General features: G+C 44.6%; 1 long non-coding RNA gene across 1 annotated transcript in view; it reads right to left on the minus strand.

Annotated features, from left to right (window-relative positions):
* Positions 1-3,625: 3,625 nt before the first annotated feature.
* Positions 3,626-27,072, minus strand: part of LOC141083569 (uncharacterized) — a 98,196-nt gene continuing 74,749 nt past the window's right edge. Inside the window, exon 3 of the long non-coding RNA XR_012230751.1 lies at positions 3,626-3,919. This is a non-coding gene — a long non-coding RNA (uncharacterized lncRNA). The remainder of the gene's footprint in view (positions 3,920-27,072) is intronic.

Below are 27,072 nucleotides of genomic sequence, written 5' to 3' on the forward strand. Positions count from 1 at the left end.
GCTGGATTAGGGCTGATTTCTTGCGTGTGGAGCTAATGGTTTTATTTATAACATTTTGGAGTAGATACAATGTTTTGATCACCTGTTATTGCATTTTATTGGAGTGTTTCATCGACTAAAAACACTCTGGCGTTTTGATTTTTATTCTTGTTACGTTGTTTACCGATCAGATTAATTTACTTTATGCTTTGATAGATCGGACGATTCTGAATGTAGTGCTACCAAATATATTTGTTTAATTTTTTAAATTTTTTTTGTACTTTTCACTTGCTTCAATAGTCATTGAGCCAGTGTTCATAGCATATCAGCAATGACAAGCACGGAGGTCTTTCGTAAACCCCCGGTTGTCATGTCAACCCATCTGCTCCCCGCGATTATGTGATAGGGCCACCGATGCGTGAGGTTTGTGACGTGCTTTCAGCGCTATTGTGTTAAATGCTGCTGTCAGAGATTGACAGCAGCATTTAACATGTTAACAGCAGTGGGTGGATCACGATTCCACCCGCGGCTGTTAGGCACACATGCCAGCTGATCAAATCAGCTGTCATATGCCGTAAAAGATGCTGGCTCAGTGCTGAAGCCTGCAACCAATGCCGGGACTCAACCTATGACGTATCTATACGTCATAGGTTGGTAAAGGGTTTAAACTCTATCTGACCACAACCTTTTTTGCAGCATCTTTGAATTCCCAAAGTTTCAGCCCAAAAGCCATGCCTGCTAAAGCTTTACCAACCTACCATAGCGACTGATATCCAAATGCCAGCACCTTTGCTAGAAACTCCAAAGTAACCTCCAGATAACTTGCGTCACCTCCTGGGAAAGCTTTCCTGCTAAATTCAACCATATCCGCCAATACTTGTAGAGACTCTTCCAAATTCAATGGCCAACCTAGTTCTTAACTAACATTATGAATTCTACTTGACTAGGGAAGGGCCACAAGTGATCCGAGAGAGAGAAATAATTCACATATAGTAAATGTTTTGTACCACACCAAATATCAAATTGCAACCAAGGGGGACATATCGTTGGTGCAACCTATGTGGCCACGCAGGGGACCAAGAGGAAAAGTGGTCTATTTCCATCTCAAAAACAAGAGGAAATGTGCATTATCATGAGTGGTTGTGGTGCGAAGGGCCCATATACTGTTCTTGCACAGGGGCCTCTTCTGTCAGTGTCCCCCACCGCACACAACTCAATTCGAAGTGGTGCAACAAGGCAAGATCTGGCAACAAATTGGACCACAAAGGATTTTCTACCTGCGTAACTGCACGCCGATCCAAAAACTAATCCTATCCTTCATCACATAAAACCAATTCTTTATTGCTACCAAAACAGAAAACCAATAAAGCAAGATAAGACACTTAGTGAGGACCAATTGACTCCACCATTCACGCCAGGTTGTCCCACACTACTCTGAGCCAAGGTTGGCCTCACAGAACACAGAACCAGCTACATCGTAACCCAATAAGTAGACAAATCAAAATCAACGTTAGATACCTTGGGCAAGTGACACACAGGCCTACGATCGAAAGCATGCAAAAAGGTCTGTCACGCTGTGAAGTCCTCTTAACCCTAATAAAATGTTCCGGTCACAAAATTCCCCTGATCGTCAGAGAAAGACTTCTACAGGAAACTTACCTCTTCGTGCTAAAGTGATAAAAATCCATGGCTTTACAGAATATTTAGAGTGTGAGGATTTACAAATCTGTAGCCTACTTGTTTTTTCACAGGAATTTTTTTTCATTTTTAAATACATGTAGATGGGGTTCTTTTTGAAAAACACATCTACGTGTTCTGTAATTTGCCATGGATCGGTGGTGCCGAATCAGCAATACAAGTCCACAGTGTCTGAATTTGAAGAAGTTCTTCGGTCATAACTTATTGATTGCTGTGATTCCAGCTGCTGGGACGCAATTGGCAAAATAAGGAACTTTTATGCTCGTTACAATGCTCAAGCACCGCTCCATTCATCCCCAATTAGGCTTTTGCACTCCTGCTCCATTCTAACTGATATAATGGCCCCCATTGAGGAAAAAAGTTTTCCGTTGTGCCAATCAGTGCGTGTCCCTGTGGTCAGACCCCTACCGATCAATAAGATATCACCTACCTATGCTAACATGTTTTCACCAGACAACCTCTTTAAAAGGGGTTGTCCAGTGTTCGGACAACCCTTTCTCAATCCCTATGCATCTCCGGTGCTGTTCCAGTGGTGTTGGCACTGACTCTCCCAGGCATTGCATGACAATGTCACACGATCCCTGCAGCCAAAAAGTGCTGGCCTTTTCCTCTCTTCCACCAGACAAATCACATACATCCGGAGGAAGAGAGAGCTGCTGCTCTCTCACCGGAACAACGCCGGTTAGAGAGGTTAGTATACATAAGCCTTTTTATTTTAGAGATATTTTGCATGATTCCTATACTTACTGGTAAAAGCCACGATTCAGCTCGTATTGAGCTCATTCTCCTAGAGAAGAAAAGCCAGATGGATTTGCACATAACTTATTACTCAACATCATTACAAACCACCAGACGCGCATTCTTGTCAACATATCGAAACCTTTTTCGGGCAACTTTGCATCCGCAATTCTCACAATATCAGTTGCATAAAGATAAAACTGATAACATACAAACTACCTGAAAAGTGTTATATACTTTTTGCCCACTAGGGGGAGAGATTGCTACATCATAGTTTACTAGTTACAGCAGTTTCCTTGCCTGGCTAAAAATGAGTCTGCATAATAAAAAGGTCACATAGAAAAAAAGTCATAAAACTTATCCCAAATCACCTAAAGGTATTAATTCTGTTCTGTAACCGTCTATATAAAGGTAACCTTATAAAACGAAAAATGTAGCATAAGCAAAAGCGATAAAATGATAGTCATTGCAAAATTCCTAATATAATGAGCAGACTCCAGGAAAATGAGATATTAAATCTTCCCTAGATTACCATAACAGCTTGAAAATCAAGATGAGAAACAAACAAAAAAAATTAATAAAAATGTCCTGCAAGATGTAATCATCATCTTAAAGGGAATCTGTCACCGGCTTTTTGCTGTATAATCTGAGAACAGCAAATGGCCCTGTGATCCTTCCAAAATGACCAAATGTTAAATAAGACCATAGGGATAGGGTAGAAATGCAAGATTATAATTAGGACCTGTAAATTAGCACTTTTCTAAAATAAAGGGAACAGGGTTTGCACACCTCTACTTTTCAATGCAGTGACCGGTGGTCGGTGGGTTAGCAGTCCGCCAGTAAGTTCTGGCCCCTTATTTGGTACCCTGACAGCATGGAGGATGTCATTATTTCATATCGACATTTCCTGGCACACAATTTTTCTACCAAGGCACTGGATATAATAAAAATCACCCACTAACTGCAGTAACAGAAACATCTAACGATATCTAATGTGGTATGAGCGGTAGAGTCCTTCAACAGCTTGCCAAGGTCTTAGAACTTTCCAGCACAGGGTTATCACAGAAGGCTGTGCCACCCTAGTGTCAATATGTGAGCTTAATTGATGTTTTCCGCCTTCTGAGACTCTCGGGAAATGAATAAAAAAACCTAAAAGATTAAAATATCCTTTTCGTAAAGTGCAAATAGAACATAAAAAGGAAACATTGCATTTGCTGGAACAACGTTGCCTGCTCTTGTTTACTAAGATGTAATGCTTGTCATTAATGGTTGGACATTGAAGTAAAAAATTAGAAATATGAAAGGTTAATACAAGGTTCATTGATAGGAAATTAACCCGCTCTACCGATAGTAAAAGTACTGTGGTTGCAATTTTTTTCTTAAACTTCTTTCGGCTCGGTCTCGAGCCATGGCTACTTGATAGATGAACGCTCTGTAGGAAGATCGATCTTGTGCAAGCCTAGATAGGTCCACCAGGGTCACAGGCCCACAAAGCAGGAGAAGGCTATAAGAAGATAAAAAAGCATTGTCAAGTTAACCTTTCCTCAGTTCGAAATATAATTAAGAAAAATGCAGTTAACAGGAGGACAAGATAAAGTCTGAAAGACCAAGCAAATTTTCAGTGAGAGCTGCTAGTAGGATTGCTAGAGAGGCAAATCAGAACCCCCCTTGACTGAAAAAGACCTTCAGAAAGATTTAGAAGACTCTGGTGTTGTGGTACATTATTCTACTGTTCAGAGATACCTGCACAAATATGGCCTTCATGGAAGAGTCATTAGACGAAAAACTTCCCTGCTTCCTTACTAGTAATGGGCGAGCACTAAAATGCTCGGGTGCTCGTTGCTCGGGTCAAGCAAAGTGGAATACTCGGGTACTCGGACAGAACAACAAACCCCATGTAACTCTATGGGAGATCCGAGAATTTTTACTGTGATCCCCCCCGGGGGTCCTTTTAAGATCTAAAAACATCTGAAAAGGATTGAAACACTGCTCAAATGACACGGGGACATCATTGGGATCGCCCCTGGAAGATTTCCTGACTCCTAGTTCACAGCTTTAAACAATGTTGTCAGAGTTTCATGCCATTTTTACCGGTGAACCAAAAATCATACTAAAACGTATTTTGCTGGGAAATATGTCAAGGTACATCCTTTCCAGGTTAATTACTTGTATATAAGGCAAAATAATTAACCCCAGACCAAAATGTTCCTCCGCCACTTGGACTATGTTCAGACGCAGCGTTTTTGAAGCGTTTTTCAATTTTAACATTGCTTTCAACCAATACAAATGCATTCACTGGGAAATGTCATTGTAACATTTACTAACCCTAGCTAGCCATGTGGTGTGTGACATATAAGCAGACCCATCTTGTTTCATTTATGAAGGAGAGACTCTTAAAGTCACAGAGCCTATTTTTACCAGGGCATCAGGCGGCATTAATGTTCTTAAAGGGCCATTATTAAACAGTGGGTCTCCTAAACTGTTGTAGTCTATGCAGTGAGTGGATGGGCTGACAAGAATTACGACGCACCCCAATACCCCTTTCACGAGATGTCCAGGAGGGCCTCCATAAAATATGCTCCAGTGACTGCAAGGCGTGCCCTGCTACCAAGTCATATGCACCCCAATAAGCCTTGAACCCACATACTGGATGGGCACAGGAAAATCCACTTTACATTATTCATTTTGTACTCCCATTCTGTTTTCTTATGCATTGACAGCAAGGTCTGCCCTCAGAGACATATTTAGAGTTTATGCTGCCCTGGGCACTTTTAGTGCTGCCACCCCCATTGTTGAGTATGACTAAGGCTGGGGTCAGACATGCGATAAACTCGCACGAGTCTCGCATGTTAATACCCGGCAAGGCTGTAAGGGGGTGGTGCTGTTATGGACAATAAGAAACACGCTGCAACTTTAAGAGGCAGCACTCCCTTGTCTGGTGTGATGGAATGATCTGCTGCCCCTGTAAAGGACTGTGTTAATGAACTGCCCGAGGCTGAGGAGGGGAGCAGTTGAGCCTGTGAGAGCGTGAGCTGGAAGCTGCTGCTGAGAGCTGCTGTGCATGGAGCTGTGTAAAAAGGTCGCACAGCCTGAGACTTAGTGGACTTGCGAGATTGAAAAGACTCTTCTGTTGTTGCAAAGGTGGCTGTCCTGTGCCATTTTGAGAAGCCACGAAGAGACCGAGAAAGGGATTTACAGTTTCCAGGAGCACCTCCTGGACCCTGAAGCAAGGTGAAGAAAACGTTTAATGGATCTGCCTGGCAGAGGTGCGCACCACCGTTCAAGACTGTTGGGGGCCCTCGAGACTGGACCTGAGTCCCCAACATCATCATGAGTTTGTTCCCGTTTGTGGACATGTCAGGACATAGTGTAGGCTTCAACAGACACAACACGGCAGCCGTGTGGCCTGTTTAGTAGAGGCCAGGGAGGCTACACTTAGAGCAGCATCATTCTTTGTTTATTGTTTGGTTTTGCTTGTGTGATATATATTGATCCTCTAATAGTTGGAGCACCGTGATATTTAACGGCCCAGCTAAAGAATACAAACTCTTGTAAACTATCTTTTGCCATTGCATACCCCTGTTTGCACCTTCCTTATCCACTTAATTCCTTGCCTTCCAATAATTTTACCCTTTGTTGTTTGCACTTCATCTTGTGTACCATTGTCTCCCTGCACCGTGGTGGCTCCTCGGCCATCGCTTCAAGTGGCGCTGCGAGCAGGGTACTGTCACCAAGATAGAGGCAGCAGACAGAAATGGTGGGAATGCTAATAATAATAATAATCTTTATTTTTATATAGCACTAACATATTCCGCAGCGCTTTACAATTTGCACACATTATCATCACTGTCCCCGATGGGGCTGACAATCTAAATTCCCTATCAGTATGTCTTTGGATAGTGGGAGGAAACCGGAGTACCCGGAGAAAACCCACGCAAACATGCTAATGTTAATGGGGATGCTGTGTGCATTGGTGGAACCCCTTCAAGGACACTCCCTATGGGCACCATATTTACTTTAGTGTGCTACCAAAGTTTGACGGCAATAATATGCCACTGTCCGACTGGGTGTCCCGGCTGCAAAGCACCCTGAAGATTTATAACATCAGCCCAGACCTTGAAGTGGACATCGCTTTAAGTGCCCTAGAGGGAGAAGCCCATATAAACAACTGCCTACAATCAGAACTCACCCGTAGTCCTCTGAAGGAGTTAGTGAAGTTACTGGAAGAGACCTACGGTGAAACTGCTAGCGCAGGACACCTCCGCAACAAATGTTTCTCGAGGCTGCAGCGGGAAGATGAAGGAATTTCTCAATATGCGACAGCACTGCAAGAAGTGATAGCGGAGGTGCAGAGAAAGGAGTCGGATGGACTTGGCAGCATGGGCTCTAAAGACCGGATACTCTGGGAACAATTCATTCTGGGACTGCACAACAAATTCTTGAGGCGAACACTGTCAGAACGGGTGCGGGTTAGATCCGGCTCTCATATTTTGTCAAATCCTGGCAGAAACAGTGGCCCAAAGCAAGGTAGAAAGCTACGCATCTGGGGTGATGCATGTCCAGGGCGCTAATACCTTAGGGGACCCAAACCATCAGGAGGTGCTGGTCCAGGTGGGGCAAGATTAAAACGGTCCCTTGCCAACGTGCAAGAGAAACTGACCCAGATGGAGCGAAGAATGGGAGATCTGTCCACTGAACGTCCCTACTCGGCCGTGCCGGCCCCCTGTCGGCCCAGCAAATCGCCTGCAGTGAGAGAACTACAAGAGGCACGAGGAAAGGCTCGAGGTGCCCCCAGGTGAGGAGGAGGCATCCAATGCTGAGAATGTCGAGGACGGGGGCACCTTGCCAGAGACTGTCGGAAATACTCTCAAGACCAGCGGAAGCCACCGTTAAACTACCAACCCCCGCAGTAGTGCAGCACTCTGCAGGGGAGGCGAGGAGAGAGGCCGCTCCCTATCATAACGAACACTTGATTGCTGGGTGTCCCATCCTGCATGCTGAATTTGAGGGTGTTCCAGTGGACTGCTTGATAGATACCGGGTCACAAGTGACGGCGATCCCCAAAACGCAATTCAAGCAGCATTTTCAGGCCCTGGCCAAGCCAGAAAAAGAGACATTGATGAGGGTGTTTGCTGCCAATCAACAACCGATCACGGTCACAGGGGTCATGTGGATGAATATTCGAATCTGTGGGAAAGAAGTGGGGAGAAAAGGGATCCTGCTAGTCCCTGAGCCCATCAAAGAAGATGTACCTGTAGTTCTGGGATGAGTATCCTACGTGAACTCAATCAGATTATTTTTACCAAACAATGAACCGGTAATTGGAAAATTGGAAGAAGGCTACTACACATCAGCCTACTCAAGAAGCCCTTCAGCGACTGATCCATGTCTGTGAGATGCAGAAGAGTGTGCCATCTTATCAGATGGTAGAGGTCATCGGGGACCAGACTTGCCAAAAACTAGAGTGGCTGGAGCATGATGGAATACGTTCACCCTGGTATTCTAAGGGTGGTGGATGGTGAAGATGAGGAGGAGGAGGACACTAAATAGCCAAAATCAGGAAGCGTATACCCATGTTTGGTTGTGAAGAGGTGCATGGGAATACACCTCCCAAAAAGACACTACATTGTAGTTTATGTTTCGCTGTCATCATTTGGTGGTGTTGAGAAGTCTGGCCCAATCCAGCACTTGTTCATTTTTATAAGAGTCAGCCTGTTTGCATTTTCCGCTGACAGGCAAATGCGCTTATCTGTGATTATTCCACCAGCGGCACTAAAAACTCGCTCAGACAAAACGCTAGCGGCAGGGTAGGCCAGGACCTCCAAGGCGTAGAGAGCCAGTTCATGCCACTTGTCCAGCTTGGATACCCAATAATTAAAAGGCACAGAGGAATCACGGAGGATGTTGGTACGGTCAGCAAGGTACTCCCTCAGCATCTTATAAAACACTCCATTCCTTGTGACATTACCCTGCGCCTCAGGGCCAGAGCGATGGGAGGGTCTGAGAAAACTGTCCCAGAACTTTGCCAGTGTTCCCCTGCCTCTGCTGGATTGCAGTAGTGTCTTTCTCGCCTGTACTTCTGGGCTGTCCAATGAACTGTTATGTCTGCCGCCAGCGTTTTGAAATGGGAATTTTTTTAATAATTCTGCAACAATGACCCTCTGGTATTGCACCATTTTAGTACACCTGTCTGCCTCTGGAACAAGAGAATGAAAGTTCTCCTTGTAGTGTTGGTCTAAAAGTGTCACTACCCAGTAATGACTGTTAATCTATATTTTTACAATACGAAGGTCACGGGAAAGATAGCGCAACATAAAGTCAGCCATGTGTGCCAGACTTGTAACAGGCAAGGCTTCCGTGTCCTCACCAACAGGACAACTGACCAAGGTGTCCTCCTCCTTGTCCTCAGACCATCCACGCTGAACAGACGGTATGACAGTTGTGCTTGTAGTACTATCTATTGCGCATGAAAGTAGCTCCTGTTCTTCCTCCTCTTCCTCACTGTCAACCAATCCACGTTGGGATGATATGAGGCTGGGCTGTGTGTAATCACCCTGTATGGTTCCTTGCTCCATGTACTTGTGCTCCGCCTGCAATGCATCCTCTTTCATTGTAAGCAGAGAGCTTTTCAGAATGCAAATGAGCGGGATGGTGACGCTAATGATGGCGTCATCGCCGCTCACCATCATGGTGGACTCCTCAAAGTTTTGGAGGATGTTACATATGTCTGACATCCATGTCCACTCCTGAGGTCTTATGTGTGGAGTCAAACCTGAATAACGACGGCCTTGTTGATGCTGGTATTCAATAACTGCCCTCTTCTGCTCACAAATCCTTTCCAACATATGCAGTGGAGAGTTCCAACGTGTGGGGACAACACAACAGTCGATCGCTGCTGAAGCATGGCAAGGGCGGCTGAAGCTGTAGCTACAATAACTTTCTAAAACGGGCACACAGGTGGCGTACTTTCACAAGCAGATTCAGCAGCTCCGGGTAGCTTTTTAGAAAATGTTCAACAACGAGGTTAAGTACATGGGCCAGGCATGGTATATGTGTCAGTCCGCCTCGCCTCAGAGCCGCCACCAGGTTCCTACCATTGTCACACACAACCATGCCTGGCTGGAGGTTCAGCGGTGTCAGTCACACATCTGCCCGCTCTTTCAGAGCTGTCAACAACTCTTCAGCATTGTGTGGTTTGTCACCTAATCAAATTAGCTTCAGCATAGCCTGTTGCCGCTTGGCTTTGGCAGTGCTGCAATGTTTCCAGCTTGTAACTGATGTGCTCATTTCGGAGATGGAGTCTGAAGACGAGGAGGTGCAGGAGCTGTACACAGTGGGGGGCTACCCTGACTGACGTAGGGCCCGCAATCTATAGCGTCGGAAGGACGTGTTCCATCCCAAGGTCTGACGGGGTCCAGGCTTCCACTATATTAACCTAGTGTGCCGTCAGCAAGATGTACGATCCCTGGCCACAAGCACTTGTCCACGTGTCCGTGGTTAGATGTACTTTCCCAGTAACTGCATTGTTGAGGGCATGGGTAATGTTGTGGGACAAGTGCTTGTGTAATGCTGGGACGGCACAGCGTGAGAAATAGTGGCAGGTTGGGACCGAGTACCTTGGGACGGTTGCCGCTATCAGGTTGCGGAAAGCTTCCATCTCCACAAGCATAAAAGGCAACATTTCGAGCGCAAGCAGATGAGAAATGTGTGAATTTAGTACTGTGGCTTGTGGGGCGTTGGCTGCAAATTTCCGCCTACATTCCAATGACTGGGGTATGGACAACTGAAGGCTGCGCTGGGACAAGGACGTGGATGTACTCGATGATGGTGCTATTTCACCGTGGGCAATGGCAGGTGCAGGGCATGAGGCATCTTCACATGCACCGTGGACAGGGGATTGGCTTGCACGCACAACAGTGGAAGAAGCAGTGGTATCACCAGCAGACATTGTTCCTGGAGCCTGGGGTTGGGCCCACAAAGTCAGGTGCTTTGCTGCCATGTGCCTGATCATGCTGGTGGTGGTAAGGCTGGTAGTTTTGTTACCCCTGCTGATGCTGGCATGACAGGTGTTGCAAATGACCTGTTTGGGGTTATCGGCAGAATCTTAAAAAATAATCAGACTCGGGAAGACCTAACAGTTGGACTGGCAACTTCCGTCATGTTGGTGTTACGGGGAATGGTTGCCCGCCTTCTGTTTGCAGCCACAACACTGCTTCTTCCTGCCTGAATGGGTGCTATGCTTCCCTCCCCGTGTGCTGCTGTCCTCGCTCTACATGTCCTCTTGCCAGGTTGGGTCATCCACCACCTCATCTTCCACTTCCGCACCCTGGTCTGCCTCCTGACTTTCTGGCTATTGTGTCTCATCATTGTCCACCTCTTGTGATCATGGCTCAAATATTTGGGCATCGCTACATGGAATCTCATCTTGCCCCACTTCAAATGGACCAGGCGAGAGGAACGAATCTATAAATGGAAAACTTAACAGGTCTTCGGAGTGTCTGAGTGTGGGATCAGTTGTTTCTGGGCACTCAGCATTTTGGGAGGAAGGAAGATCAGGGTGAGGAATATGCAGTCCAGATTCACGACTGCTCAGACTATACCGTGTTGAAGACAGGGTGCTGGTGGTGGTGAATAAGTAACTGGAATTATTATCCGCTATCCAACCAACAACCTTTTCACACTGCTTGGGCTTCAATAGTGCTGTCTTGCTGCGGTCCACTAGGACTTCGGACACTAAGGTCCAGCGAGAAGATGTGGGTGTTTTTTGTGGCCCAATTTCAGCTTGCCCACGGCCTCGACCTCGGCATAAACCATCACGTCCACTTCCCCGTCCCTTGCCACGCGCCTTGCCCATTGTAAATGGACTAGAATATTATACATGTTCACTACAAATGGCTGAATTGGGAGCAAACTTGTATGTGATACGTGTGTGGGAAAACCACACTCTAAACTATCTAGACTGTAGTTAAAAAGGTTTTTTTTGCTATCAAATTGGTGTCAATAAGTACGGTAACAGACAGCAAAAACACTAGAATATGTAGGCCTAAAATGGCCAAAATTTTTGCACAGATAGATGAGGCCTGTCATTGAGATATCACACTGCCAAATATGTGGCCTGTTTTTTGTTTAAATTGCAAAATAGTGCTGTATATAACTAGAGTGACAGACAGGAAAACACTGGAATACCGGATTAAAATGGCCAAACTTGGACCATGCAGATATATGAGGCCTGGCACGGAGATACCACACTGCCAAATATGTGGCTTGTATTTTTTAAAATGCAAAATAGTGCTGTATATAACTAGAGTGACAGACAGCAAAAAAATGGAATTTAGGCCTAAAATACCCAAATTTTTAACACACAGATATATGAGACGTGTCACAGATATACCACACTGTAAAATATGTGGCCTGTATGTATTTTTTGGGGGGTTCAGCAAAATGGTGTCAAGAAATTGTGTAAGACACTCAAAAAAATTTCCACTCTACCATACCACATAAAAAATGAAAGATTTCTCTGCGCACTGAAAAGTGATGTTTGGGACCCCTTTAAAATGGCTGGATTTTTATGCTGTGCTAGGAAAAGGATCTGGCTGTATTGTGCATTGTCAAAAAGCACATGCAGAAAAAAAAAGGCTCTAGATTGCTTTACAATAAAATAATCTCTATTAATCTGGCAAAAAATTTTTCCTAGCCAATTAGACCTGGGGCTAGGTATATACGGTCAATATATGTTATAGATAGCAGCAGCACCAGCAGACAGGAAGGGAATGGACCCTCTTGATGTATGCAATAATATGTATATACATACAGTGCCTGCAGGCCTTGTACTGATATGTATAGAGTGATGTACACTACCCTGCCTGCCTAACACTGGAACCTATATACTCCAGAATTAGTCCTTAGAAGGACTGTTGGTTTAGCTGGATTTGAGTCGTTTACGAAGGTAGAACCCACACTGACTAATATATCCCCAAATCTAACCCTATCTCAGCAGCAGCTTTCCCTACACTATCTCAATCTGGAGCTGATTGCGCTGAGCAGGGCGGTGTCCGGTCTCTTATACCTCTGATGATGCCGTGCAGCCAGCCAATCACTGCATGACCACAACAAAGATGGCTGCGGCGTTTCATTGCCTAGCAGACAATCCCTGCATGCTGACTGGGTCTCTAAAGAACGGCAAAAATGCTGGGTGGAGATCCGAGTTCCCGCCGAGTAATCCTGGAAATGGTCGGTGCTCGCCGAGTACACTAAGTACAGTGATACTCGGGCGAGCACGTTCACTCATCACTACTTCCTAACAAAAAAAAATTTGGTTCTAAAATTGTGCTGCTGTAAAGTAAACATGTGGGAAATGTTACTTATTAAGTTTTTTGTGTGTCATATCTCTGTGATTTAAGGGCATAAAACTTCAAAGTTGGAAAATTGTGAAATTTTCAAAATTTTCGCCAAATTTCCACTTTTTCACAAATAAACGCAAGTCATATCAAAGACATTTTACCACTATCATGAAGTACAATATGTCACAAGAAAACAATGTCAGAATCACCGGGATCCATGGAAGCGTTCCAGAGTTATGACCTCATAAAGGGACAATGGTCAGAATTGTAAAAATTGGCCCGGTCATTAACGTGCAAACCACTAAAGGGGGTAAGATACAAAGATTATGACTTACAGTCGGAGCACATCACCGGTAAGTGTGGGAGCAGAAAAACAATATAAATGATCATATTCTTAGAAAAATACACAATGCATGCAGTCTTTTCCATTAGAAGCGAGACATTTGTGATTTACACCGACCTTAACAACACCCCATATATTCTGAGGTGCTAGAATACATTTTAGGTAAATTATACCTGTGGATTAAGTTTAGATCCCTTCTAAGTGCACATATTACATGTGTGGAGCATGTTTTGTATAATGTCTAATTTGTCTTGCCTCAGCTCCCTAAATTCATAGTTTCTAATGTTATAAAAGTTTGTGCGCAATTTTTAGGTAATTTTGCCGATCCTGTAAGTTTGCTCCTTGAGCGCTCGTTCTAGGTATGGCATGTATACTTCAGGTTATGCTTACAGGTAAGAAGATATGAATGATAGGTTAGAATTAGTCATCATGGTCTCTGTACCATTTTTCCAAAGCAGAAACATTTTATGAAGAATTTAATCATCCCGGTAGGGACAGACTGGGACTGAAATTCAGCCCTGGCATCTAAAAGCGCACAATCCCACACTGTCCCCACGAACAAAGCCCTGATAGGGATATCTATTAATAATATTACCCTGGAAGGAGGAAATCAAAATAAAACCCTTACACTCCCCTCTGGTGCCAGTGTTATTCCAGGGGTGTTTTTACTCACGTTCCCGGGGCTCATGTGATTTTGATACATTATACGAGCCATGCGGCAAATCAGTAGTGGCTTCACTCTCCCCATCTTCAGAGTAAGGCCAGGGTCAGACAAGCGAGAAACTCGCACGAGTCTCACATGTCAATACCCGGCAGCAAAGAAATACATGGGGCCGCACGCTCCTGTCCTAGTGCCGGCGGCAGTGCAGGGTGTTGACATGCGAGACTCGTCCGAGTTTCTCACATATCTGACCCCGACCTAATAAGTAGTCAAGAGAAAGTCAGGGCTGTGGCTGGCCGCTCACTTTCTCTCGATTACTCAGAATCGAGCTGCGGATGTGACTTCTTCCAGCAGTGAGAACAGGTCGGTAGACTGGCATTAGTAGTACAATGTCAGGCTGCCTTACTTGTTCTCCCCGTCACTGCTTTGATGTCCGACCTCCTGTCACTGCTGAACACTGCAAGTACCGGTGACAGGAGGAAACTGGAGCTCAGCTCAAAGTGCTGGGCTGCAACAAGATGGCGCCAGCTACATGTACAGTAATGCACTGGGCAGCTCAGGAGACGTGCAATGTTTGCAGCTGCGATAGCACCAAGCATAGAAGTAGAGATGGACGCCTGGGTCCCTTATAGCCCGGGGCTTTAGTATTTGTGGTGTGTAAGTGTCATTCTATGACACACATAAGAGAAAAAATGGCAGACCCCAGTGGATGAGTAAAAAAGAAATAAAAAAATGTTAATGCAATAAATGTTATTATGCTTTGAAAATTATCACAAAAATAAAAATGCTGATACAGAGCCGTACAGCTAAAGCGTTTAACCCCTTCCTGACATATGACGTACTATCCCGTCCATGAGCCCTGGGCCTTAATGCCCATGGACGGGATAGTACGTCATCGCAATCAGCTGCACTCACGGGGGAGCGCAGCTGATCGCGGCCGGTTGTCAGCTGATTATCACAGCTGACACCCGGCACTATGTGCCAGGAGCGGTTACGGACCGCTCCCAGCACATTAACCCCCGGCACACTGCGATCAAACATGATCGGTGTTCCGGTGGCATAAGGGAAGAATCACGCAGGCAGGGGGCACACTGCGTGCTTCCCTGAAACCCTCGGAACAACGTGTTGTTCTCACATTGTTCAGAGGGTCTCCTCCCTGCATGCCCCCGGATCCAAGATGGCCACAGTGGCCTTCCGGATCCTGCAGGGTGCTGGCTTCTCAGTGCTTGCTGAGATCAGGCACTGAGAAGCCGCCTGCAGTGCATGTCAGATCGCTGGTCTGACACAGTGCACTGCAAAATGTCAGATCAGCGATCTGACACTATATAGTAATGTTCCACACTGGGACAATGTAATAAAATAAAAAAAGTGTAAAAATTTTAAAAAAATTCACAACAAATTCTGTTTTTTGGTAAATAGTACACATATTTAATATCGCCGCGTCCGTAACGACCCGCCCTATAAAACTGTCTCACTAGTTAACCCCTTTAAAAAAAAAACAAGGCAAAAACCAATGCTTTATCATCATACCGCCGAACAAAAACTGGAATAACACGCAATCAAAAAGAAGGCTATAAATAAACATGGTACCGCTAAAAATGTCATCTTGTCCCGCAAAATACGAGCTGCCATAGAGCATCAGCAGCGAAAAAGTAAAAAAGTTATAGCTCGCAGAATAAAGCGATGCAAAAATAATTAATTTTAATATAAAATTGTTTTTATTGTATAAAAGCGCCAAGACATAAGAAAATTATATAAATGAGTTATCGCGGTACTGACCCGAAGAATAAAACCGTTTTATCAATTTTACCACACACGGAACGGTGTAAACGTCCCCCCCCAAAAGAAATCCATGAAATGCTGGTTTTTGTTCATTCTGCCTCCCAAAAATCAGAATAAAAAGAGATCAAAAATGTCACGTGCCCGAAAATGGTACCAATAAAAACGCCAACTCTTCCCACAAAAAATAAGACTTCACATGACTCGGTGGGTCACAATATGGAAAAATTATAGCTCTCAAAATGTGGTGATGCAAAAACTATTTTTGCAATAAAAAAGCGTCTTTTAGCTTGTGACAGCTGCCAAACATAAAAACCTGCCATAAACAGTAAATCAAACCCCCCTTTATCACCCCCTTAGTTTGGGAAATATAATAAAATTTAAAAAAAATGTATTTATTTCCGTTTTCCCATTAGGGTTAGGGCTTGGGTTAGGATTAGGGGTGTGTTGGGGTTAGGGTTGGAGTTAGAATTGGGGGGTTTCCACTGTTTGGGCACATCAGGTGCTCTCAAAACGCGACATGATGTCTGATCTCAATTCCAGCCAATTCTGGATTTAAAAATTCAAACGGTGCTACTTCCCTTCCATGCTCTGCCATGCGCCCAAACAGTGGTTTACCCCCACATATGGGGCATCAGCCTACTCAGGACAAATTGGACAAGAACTTTTGGGGTCCAATTTCTCCTGTTACCCTTGAGAAAATAAAAAATTGGGGACTAAAAGATAATGTTTGTGGAGAAAATGTGATTTTTTTATTTTCACCCCAGGCGTTACAAACTTCTGTGAAGTCCTTGAGGGTGCAAAGTGCTCACCAGACATCTAGATAAGTTCCTTTGGGGATCTAGTTTCCAAAATGGGGTCACTTGTGGGAGGTTTCTACTGTTTAGGCATATTAGGGGCTCTCCAAATGCGATATGACACCCGCAGACCATTCCATCAAAGTCTGCATTCCAAAACGTCATTACTTCCTTATCGAGCCCCAACATGTGCCCATACAGTAGTTTTCTCCCACAATGGGGTATCAGCGTACTCAGGACAAATTGGACAACAGCTTTTGGGGTCCAAATTCTCCTGTTATCCTTGGGAAAAAAAATTGGGGACTAAAAGATCATGTTTGTGGAAAAAATATGTTTTTTTATTTTCAAGCCCGGGCATTGTAAACTTCTGTGAAGCACTTGGGGGTTCAAAGTGCTCTCCACACATCTAGATAAGTTACTTGGGGGTCTTGTTTCTAAAATGCGTCACTTGTGGGGGTTTCCACTGTTCAGGCACATCAGGGGCTCTCCAAACGCGACATAGCATCCAATCTCAATTCCAGCCAATTCTGCGTTGAAAAAGTCAAACGGCATTACTTCCCTTCCAAGCTCTGCCATGCGCCCAAACAGTTGTTTACCCCCACATATGGGGTATCAGCGTACTCAGGACAAATTGCACAATAACTTTTGGGGTCCTGTTTCCCTTGGGAAAATAAAAATTGGGGTGAAAAGATCATTTTTGTGGAAAAAATATGATTTTTTAATTTTACGGCTGTACGTTATAAACTTCTGTGAAGCCCTTGGGGGTTTAATTTTCTCACCACACATCTAGATAAGTTCCTTGAGGGGGGTCTAGTTTCTAAAATGGTGTCAATTGTGGGGGGTTTCCACTGTTTAGGCACATCAGTGGCTCTCCAAACGCGACATGGCGTCCAATCTCAATTCCAGCCAAATTTCCATCGAAAAAGTCAAACTGCGCTCCTTCCCTTCTGAGCTCTGCCATACACCCAAACAGTGGTTTACCTGTATATATGGGGTATCAGCGTGCTCATGAGAAATTGCACAATGACTTTTGGGGTCCAATTTCTCCTGTTTCCCTTGGTAAAATAAAAAAAATTGGACCTGAAGTAATTTTTTTGTGAAAAAAAGTTAAATGTTCATTTTTTTTAAACATTCAAAAAATTCCTCTGAAGCACCTGAAGGGTTAATAAACTTCTTGAATGTGGTTTTGAGCACCTTGAGGGGTGCAGTTTTTAGGATGGTGTCACTTTTGGGTATTTTCTATCATATAGACCCCTCAAAGTGACTTCAAATGTGATGTGGTCAGTAAAAATAAAATGGTGTAAAAATGAGAAATCGCTGGTCAAATTTTAACCCTTATACAGTGGGGCAAAAAAGTATTTAGTCAGTCAGCAATAGTGCAAGTTCCACCACTTAAAAAGGTGAGAGGCGTCTGTAATTTACATCATAGGTAGACCTCAACTATGGGAGACAAACTGAGAAAAAAAAATCCAGAAAATCACATTGTCTGTTTTTTTTTCATTTGATTTGCATATTATGGTGGAAAATAAGTATTTGGTCAGAAACAAGCAAACAAGATTTCTGGCTCTCACAGACCTGTAACTTCTTCTTTAAGAGTCTCCTCTTTCCTCCACTCATTACCTGTAGTAATGGCACCTGTTTAAACTTGTTATCAGTATAAAAAGACACCTGTGCACACCCTCAAACAGTCTGACTCCAAACTCCACTATGGTGAAGACCAAAGAGCTGTCAAAGGACACCAGAAACAAAATTGTAGCCCTGCACCAGGCTGGGAAGACTGAATCTGCAATAGCCAACCAGCTTGGAGTGAAGAAATCAACTGTGGGAGCAATAATTAGAAAATGGAAGACATACAAGACCACTGATAATCTCCCTCGATCTGGTGCTCCACGCAAAATCCCACCCCGTGGGGTCAGAATGATCACAAGAACGGTGAGCAAAAATCCCAGAACCACGCGGGGGGACCTAGTGAATGAACTGCAGAGAGCTGGGACCAATGTAACAAGGCCTACCATAAGTAACACACTACGCCACCATGGACTCAGATCCTGCAGTGCCAGACGTGTCCCACTGCTTAAGCCTGTACATGTCCGGGCCCATCTGAAGTTTGCTAGAGAGCATTTGGATGATCCAGAGGAGTTTTGGGAGAATGTCCTATGGTCTGATGAAACCAAACTGGAACTGTTTGGTAGAAACACAACTTGTCGTGTTTGGAGGAAAAAGAATACTGAGTTGCATCCATCAAACACCATACCTACTGTAAAGCATGGTGGTGGAAACATCATGCTTTGGGGCTGTTTCTCTGCAAAGGGGCCAGGACGACTGATCCGGGTACATGAAAGAATGAATGGGGCCATGTATCGTGAGATTTTGAGTGCAAACCTCCTTCCATCAGCAAGGGCATTGCAGATGAAACGTGGCTGGGTCTTTCAACATGACAATGATCCAAAGCACACCGCCAGGGCAACGAAGGAGTGGCTTCGTAAGAAGCATTTCAAGGTCCTGGAGTGGCCTAGCCAGTCTCCAGATCTCAACCCTATAGAAAACCTTTGGAGGGAGTTGAAAGTCCGTGTTGCCAAGCGAAAAGCCAAAAACATCACTGCTCTAGAGGAGATCTGCATGGAGGAATGGGCCAACATACCAACAACAGTGTGTGGCAACCTTGTGAAGACTTACAGAAAACGTTTGACCTCTGTCATTGCCAACAAAGGATATATCACAAACTATTGAGATGAAATTTTGTTTCTGACCAAATACTTATTTTCCACCATAATATGCAAATCAAGTGAAAAAAAACAGACAATGTGATTTTCTGGATTTTTTTTTCTCAGTTTGTCTCCCATAGTTGAGGTCTACCTGTGATGTAAATTACAGACGCCTCTCATCTTTTTAAGTGGTGGAACTTGCACTATTGCTGACTGACTAAATACTTTTTTGCCCCACTGTAACTTCCTAACAAAAAAAATTGGTTCCAAAATTGTTTTGATGTAAAGTAAACATGTGGGAAATGTAACTTATTAAGTTTTTTGTGTGTCATATCTCTGTGATTTAAGGGCATAAAAATTCAAAGTTGGAAAATTGCGGAATTTTCGCCAAATTTCCATTTTTTTTTTACAAATTAACGCAAGTTATATGAATGAAATTTTACCACTATCATGAAGTACAATATGCTACGAGAAAAACATTATCAGAATCACCGGGATCCATGGAAGCGTTCCAGAGTTATTACCTCATAAAGGGACAGTGGTCAGAATTGTAAAAATTGGCCCGGTGTAACAGGCCAGATTAACCCCTCGCCCAAAATATACCGGGGTTAAAGTGGCCTAGGCCAGATTACACCCCGGGTAAATTCTGGCCTAGGCCAAAGTATACCTCGGGGTATAAATTGGCCTAGGCCAGTTTATACCCCTCTGGGCCAGAATATATCACCTCGGGTATATTCTGACCTAGGCCAAACTATGCCCCGGGTATAAATTGGGCTAGGCCAGATTATATCCCTCCGGGTCAGAATATACCCCAGTTGCTGTAGATCAGATTTTTCACACTTTTGAGAACCATCAAAAATGGGGCCCCAGGCAGTGCACGGTGTCCCAGGCAGCACACGGGGCCCCAAGGTAGCAAACAGGGGCAGAGACAGTGAACGGGTTCCCAGGCAGCACACAAGGGGCATAGACAGCACACGGGGCCCCAGGCAGCACAGGGGGCCCCAGGCAGCACACAGGGCCCCAGGTAGAGCACAGGAGCCACAAGCAGCACATGGGGGCCCCAGGCAGCTCACAGGGCCCCCCGCAGCACACAGCCCCAGACAGAGCACAGGGGCCCCAGGCAGTGCACAGGGCTCCAGGCAGCACACAGGGGCAGAGACAGTGAACAGGGTCCCAGGCAGCACACAGGGAGGCAGAGACAGAGTGCAGAGGGGGTAGAGACTGTCTCTGCCCCCCCGTGTGCTGTCTGGGACCCCTGTGCAATGTTTGGGACCCCCTGTGCGCTGCCTGGGGCTCCGTGTGTTGCTTGGGGACCCTGTACTCTGTCTGGGGCTCCGTGTGCTGCCGGTGGCCCCATGTGTTGCCTGGGGCCCTCATGTGCTGCCTGGGTCCCTGTGTGCTGTCTCTGCCCCTTGTGTGCTGCCTGGGGCCCCTGTACTCTGCCTGGGGGCCCTGTTTGCTCCCTGTGGCCCCTGTGCTCTGCCTTGGGCCCCGTGTTCTGCCTGTGGCCCCTATGCTCTGCCTGGGGTTTTGTGTGCTGCCTGGGGCCCTGTGCACTGCCTGGGGCCACGTTTTTGATGGTTCTCAAAAGTGTGAAAAATCTGATCTACAGCAGCTGGGGTATATTCTGAACCGGAGGGGTATAATCTGGCCTAGGCCAATTTATACCCCAGGTGTATTCTGGGCGGGGGGTTAATCTGGCCTGTTAACATGCAAACTACCATGGGGGTAAAGGGGTTAAAGGTAAAGTTCACATGTTGCATATTTGGTGCTAATTGTTCCACAGCGTACCTACCGCTAATTCGGCATGATAACAGTCACAGGACAGAGATATATTATTTTAGTTGGGAGCTTTTTGTCAAGAGAACCTTATAGTTCCCCATGTCTAATGAGGGATAGTATAGAGTATACTCCAAATGATGCACAGTGGCTTGGTCAAAATTACTGTCATTGTGTGAACAATTAAGCAAGCTGAAGACAAAATGATCTCACGGCACATTTCCTTTGCATTTTATGCAAACAAAATTCTATATATTTTCATCTTTTACATTTTAAAAATTGCAAAAAAAGGAAAATTTGCTAATGCTAAAATTTGGGCACCCTTGGGGAGATTTGTGTGCTCAGATAATTTTGCCCAAAGTTTCAGACCGTAATTAGCCTTTTAGATTTATGACTTCTTCACTGTCATTGTTAGGAAAGGCCTGTTGATGGAAATGTCCCAGCTTTATAAAGCCCGGCCTCCTCTAACCTTGTGCCAAATACACAGCTGCCATAGATTCTTCTGAGTAGCTGCCAAGTAGAGACGAGCAAATCTTTCACGGTTTGGTTCGGTTGTGGGGTCATTATATCAAGACGTCTGGACAGAGCAGTATTCATATGGATCACCCCAGTGAGATTATATGAGAAACAGAGTGTGACCTCTGAAATATCGTTATGGACTGAAGGGAAGTCAGCACCGCGGGACTGACAGATATAAAGGCCACATTTATAGGGGTAATCAGGACCAATCAGAAAGTCCTCTGATCCTTCAGTTCTCCAGTTATTCCCTGACTATTGCATTTACTACTTGCCCCTGAGGATGGGCGTATTCCTGTGTAATGCTTTATTCTCATTAGTGATCTAGAGACAAAACTAGTAATATTAAGAAACACATATAAATGGATGCAGCTGCTTGATCTTTAATGGTTACAGGTATGTGACAACATTCGTGTTCCGCTGCTCGTCATGTCACAGTGAGATCACCATTATGACATCATTCGTTTTCCGCTCCTCTGTGATGTCACAATGAGATCACCATTGTGACCTCACGGACTGAGGGGTTATACGGAGTGACACTGCAGGAAGAGGCTTTGTCTGGAAAGACTCACTGTGTGTTACACACTTAGCGATATTCCTCCGGGATAATCTGCTGTTTTGATTTCTTCTGATTGTGACTGAGCTAATAAGATTTGTACAAGGCGCTCCTATCAACATCCGCCGCCAGCATTCCGGGGCTTTGGCCCCTGGAGGTAAGTGTTTTCCCAGATATTTATCCAATATGGGGTTATTGTTAGTAAGTTACATGGTACATTTTTTGGAGGATTCTTCATGTGTCACTTGTAATCCCGGAGCCTTCTCCCATCATGTATTCCCTATTCCAGGCTCAAACAAATTGTAAGCTTGAATGGAGATCCCCTGTAAGCGATAAAGAAGTCACGTGTATCTCTGATCTTCATATGTGTGACTTCATCAATACTTTGGGGGAAAATAATTACAAATTTATGGTAATGTCATGATCCAGGTCGGGGTTTGCTTCTTGCTTTTCTTTCCCCGGCCTGGTCATGGAGGGGTTAACTTTTCCTGCCTCTCTTCCGTTCTTGGGTGGCTATGTATTGGTGCTGTTTTTTTGTAGCCTTTGTCAGTGATAGCTCTGGTCCTTGAATTGAGTTTCTCCAACTTGTTGGGAATTACTATTTTCCTGATCTGTTCAGTCTTAGAGTTCAGGCTCCCATACACATGAGACCAGTGACAGACCAATTCCCCAATATCAGCAGCTCTGCCGACAGTCCAAGTGTTGATCTTTTTGTTCCCAGCTAAATAAGCCGTCGCCAGAGGAATCTACCAGCGGCTTTCTTACATAGAACACAGGTGCGATCGGCAGACTTAGCGCTCCTGTGTATGGAGGAGTCAGGAGAAATATCTGCCGGCTGAACAGATCAGCTGAACCATGGGCCGACAGCTATGTGTTGTGTATGTGTCCCCTTACTCATAGGAATGATCCTAGGTCTGGTTACGTAAATGAGGTGCAAAGTATAATGTCTGTATTAGAAGCTCCAAATATCTGACATCTATTCTTTTCTTCCAATAGAATACTTCATTATGGTTATTCTACATCCTGCCGTCTACTTCTTCCTTGGATTCGTCTCCTGTGTCGTCTGTACCATCATCATCATCTGTGGGTAAGTCTTATACTGATTTGTGGGCTACACGGGAGTCTATAGAAGAAACATCCCATCTTTAGGTCATCACACGATTCAGGAAAGGGAATCATCTAGAGAAGATGTTTAGTGGGTCATAAACTGGCTCTGACCGGTCCGAGCACAATGGACTTTTCTGTATAATTGAAAAAAATGCTGATTGTCATAGATCACAAAAATGACTGCAGATCGGGAGAGACAAAATAGACGACGAAAAATAAATGTCTTCATAACATTCTGCAGAACACAGATAGACTTTACTTTACAATTTGCTACATGACTTCTGTTTTATCATTTTATAGACTTCTGATAGAGAAGAAATGCTGGAGAGAAGATACAGAGAATAGGGCTGATCCTTACGGTACGTACAGCCTCACTAATCTGACATTATCAGCGTCGGACTGGAGTACCTTGGGCCCACCAGAGAAAATCATTCTTGAGGCCCACTATGTAGCTACATAGAAATAAATACAAGACCACCAATTGTGTGGTAAAACACGCTAATATCAGGGTATAATACAAGGTAGTACATGTAGCAGGGTTTAGGGTAGCCCTCTCATAGAATATAATGTAGCCTCCCTCATAGAATATAATGTAGCCTCCCTCATAGAATATAATGTAGCCTCCCTCATAGAATATAATGCAGCCCCCCTCATAGAATATAATGCAGCCCCCTTCATAGAATATAATGCAGCCCAGCTCATAGAATATAATGTTGCACCCCACAAAATATAATGTAACCCCCTCATAAGGTATAATGCAATTCCTACCATAAAATATAATGTAGCACCCTCATAGGGTATACTGCAGCCCTCTCAAATAGAATAATGCGGCCCCCCAGAGTATACTGTAGCCCCCTCATAGGGCATAATGCTGCCCCATCATATAGTATGATGTAGTCCCCTGAGAGAATAATGCAGCCCCACCACAGAATATAATGCAGCCCCCATAGAGTATACTGTAGCCCTCCCAGAATATAATGTAGTTCCCTGACAGAATAATGCAGTCCCCCCACAGAAAACAATGTAGCCCCCACATAAAGAATACAGCCCCCTCAGAGCATAATTCAGCCCCTCTCCACCTCCATCATTGTCCTCATCGCCACCTCCATCATTGCCTTCTCCCGCACCACCCCCATCATTGCCCATTTCACCACCTCTATCTTTGCCTCCTTCCCCACCACCCTATCATTGCCAATCTCCAATACACACATCTCCAATACACACACATAGCACTACTCTCTCTCATACTCACACACAAAGCACCACACCGCATACACACAAACACACACGCATGCACACAGACACACAGCACACTCACCTCTCTGCAAGTTCCCCGCAGCACATCCCAGCAGCCACTTTTTTGCCGGCAGCTTTCTGTCTGAAACAGCTGCATGCTGAATGATGACATCCAGCTGCTTTGTCTCAGACAGGAAGCAGGATGCCGGGATGTGTGCGGGGAACTTGCGGAGAGGTGAGTGTGCTGTGTGTCTGCGTGCGTGTGTGTATGTGGTGCAGTGCGGTGCGATGCTTTGTGTGTGAGTGTGAGAGAGTGGAGCAGTGGTGGTGGGGTTTTACATGCAGGCAGTGTTAACTGCAGCCTGCGGCTAGCGCTGCTTACTATTAAAGTAAAATGGTATTCACTCCTCTCCACGCCCATGGGGGCATGGGTTGACGTGAATATTCATTTCTCTTTAGCAGCAGGGACAGGTTCCTGTCTCCAGCTGCTGCCCCGCAGGCTCAGGGCGGCCCCCTTCACTCAGGGGCCCTAAAGCCGCTGGCTGGGTGCCCCTTGACGAGTGGGGGCCCTAGGCAGCTGCTGGCCAGTATGCCAGCAGGTGTCAGTGCATGAGACCACCGGAGAATCGCAGTCCGCATTTTAAAGCTGAATAATTACTCTAGTCATATTCTGATTAGCTTCTTTCAATACATGAAATCTGTTTCAGAGTACGGTCACACTAGGCGTTTTTTTTCGGCAGCAAAACTTGATCTCTTGGCAGGAAAGAAGCTGCAGAAACAAAATCTGTTTTCCTTGTTTTGTTTCTTGCATTTTGTAGCGTTTTTGATGCTTTTTTGTGTGTTTTTTGCAGCGGTTTTGGCGTGCTCGATTTATCTCTTGTGCATGCTGAAACATATTGAAGCTTTTATTTTATCAATGCTAATGTCAATGTTCTGTGTTACAGATGATCCAGGTGATTATGCTCCTCATGGACTGACGGCCACAAAGACAGATGTCGTCAGAAACACTGATAACTCTTCATCTGGCCCTGGTTATACGGCCATCGATATAGACCCAGATGAGAATGTGATCGTCTCCTCTGATGGTAAGTTCTCAGATTTTCATATGTTTAACAGAAAAAAAACTGCCTAGTTAAAATAAAAAATCTCTAAAAGGAACATGTTGGTGAATAACCCCATACATCAAGGGCAGACATATCATTGATGCAACCACAGGGGCCCAAGAGGTAAGGGGGGCCATTACCACCTACAAAGTAGGTGAAATTTTGCATTATGATGAGCTATTGGACTGTAAAGGGCCTTTATACTATTCTTGCACAGGGGCCCTTTTTGGTTTGTGTCCGCCAGTGTCATACATGAATGATACCCGGAGGATTTGGCCATTCTATTTTTCGTAATTAATAGTACCATTTAGAGATGATAATACCTTTGTCATTTTAATATTTGTAACAAACGTATAGAAGCTTTTATTTTAATGATGCTGATGTCAATGTTCTATGTTTCAGAAGAACAAGAGGATGACAACTCTAACGTCAGTGACGATGCTCCTCATGGACCAATGGCCGAAAAGAGAGATGTGTTTACAAACACCGATAACTCTACATCTGGCCCTGGTTATGTGGTCATCGATATAGATCCAGATGAGAATATGATCATCTCCACTTACAGTAAGTTTTCATGTATTTATGATTTTTTTTAGCAGAAAACATCTGCCTAATATAAATAGTCTCTGAAAGAAGCATGTAGGTGATTCCACCCTATACACAGAGGTAGATCTTGTGGTTTGCTCCCCTATTTTTATACTGTACTGTATCGTCAGCCTTTTTCCTTTGATCACACTCATCTTCATGATGCCCTACGCATGTCCGCCAAACAAAAAAAACTATTTGATTTTCTAATTTTTTTTAAGAGACTATGATACTTTTAGATAGTCTCTTTTCACCCATATTCTAAAAAAAAATAACGGCTGTGTGAGGCCATTATAGCGGGATCTCTTGGCAGTGCAGGATTTATATTGATTACCCCAATGAGCTTATATGTGAAACAGAGTGTGACCACTGATATATGGTAATGGACTTAAAGGGGAAGTCAGCACCACGGGACCTACTGATATAAAGGCCACGCTATCTGTGTAATCAGGACTGATCAGAAAATCCTCTGATCCTTTAGTTCTCCAGTTGTTCCCTGCTTATTGCATTTACTTCTTGCTGCCTGGTGATAGTCATCTTTCAGCATGAATCCTGTCAGCGTCGGACTGGAGCACCTTGGGCCCACCAGAGAAAATTATTCTTGGGGCCCACTATGCAGCTACATAGCAATAAATACAAGACCACCAATATCACGCTAAACACGCTAATATCAGGATATAATGTAAGGTAGTAGATGTCTTAATTATGTAGCAGGGTTTGGGGTAGCTCTCTCATAGAATATAATGTAGCCTCCCTCATAGAATATAAAGTAGCCTCCCACATGGAATATAATGCAGCCCCCCTCATAGAATATAATGCAGCCCCCTCTCATAGAATATAATGCAGTCCACCTCATAGAATATTATGCAGCACCCCACAAAATATAATGCAACCCCCTCATAAGGTATAATGCAGTTCCTACCATAGAATATAATGTAGCCCCCTCATAGGGTATACTGCAGCCCCTCTCATATAGTATAATACAGCACCACCACAAAATATAATACAGCCCCCTCATAGGGCATAATGCTGCCCTCTCATATAGTATGATGTAGTTCCCTGAGAGAATAATGCAGTCCCCCACAGAATTTATATTGTAGCCTCCTCATAAAGAATAATGCAGCCCCCTCACAGAGTATAATGCACCTCC

This window comes from Dendrobates tinctorius, unplaced genomic scaffold, assembly GCF_039654945.1.
Source record: "Dendrobates tinctorius isolate UK_male_01 unplaced genomic scaffold, ASM3965494v1 ptg000020l, whole genome shotgun sequence".
NCBI lineage: Eukaryota > Metazoa > Chordata > Amphibia > Anura > Dendrobatidae > Dendrobates > Dendrobates tinctorius.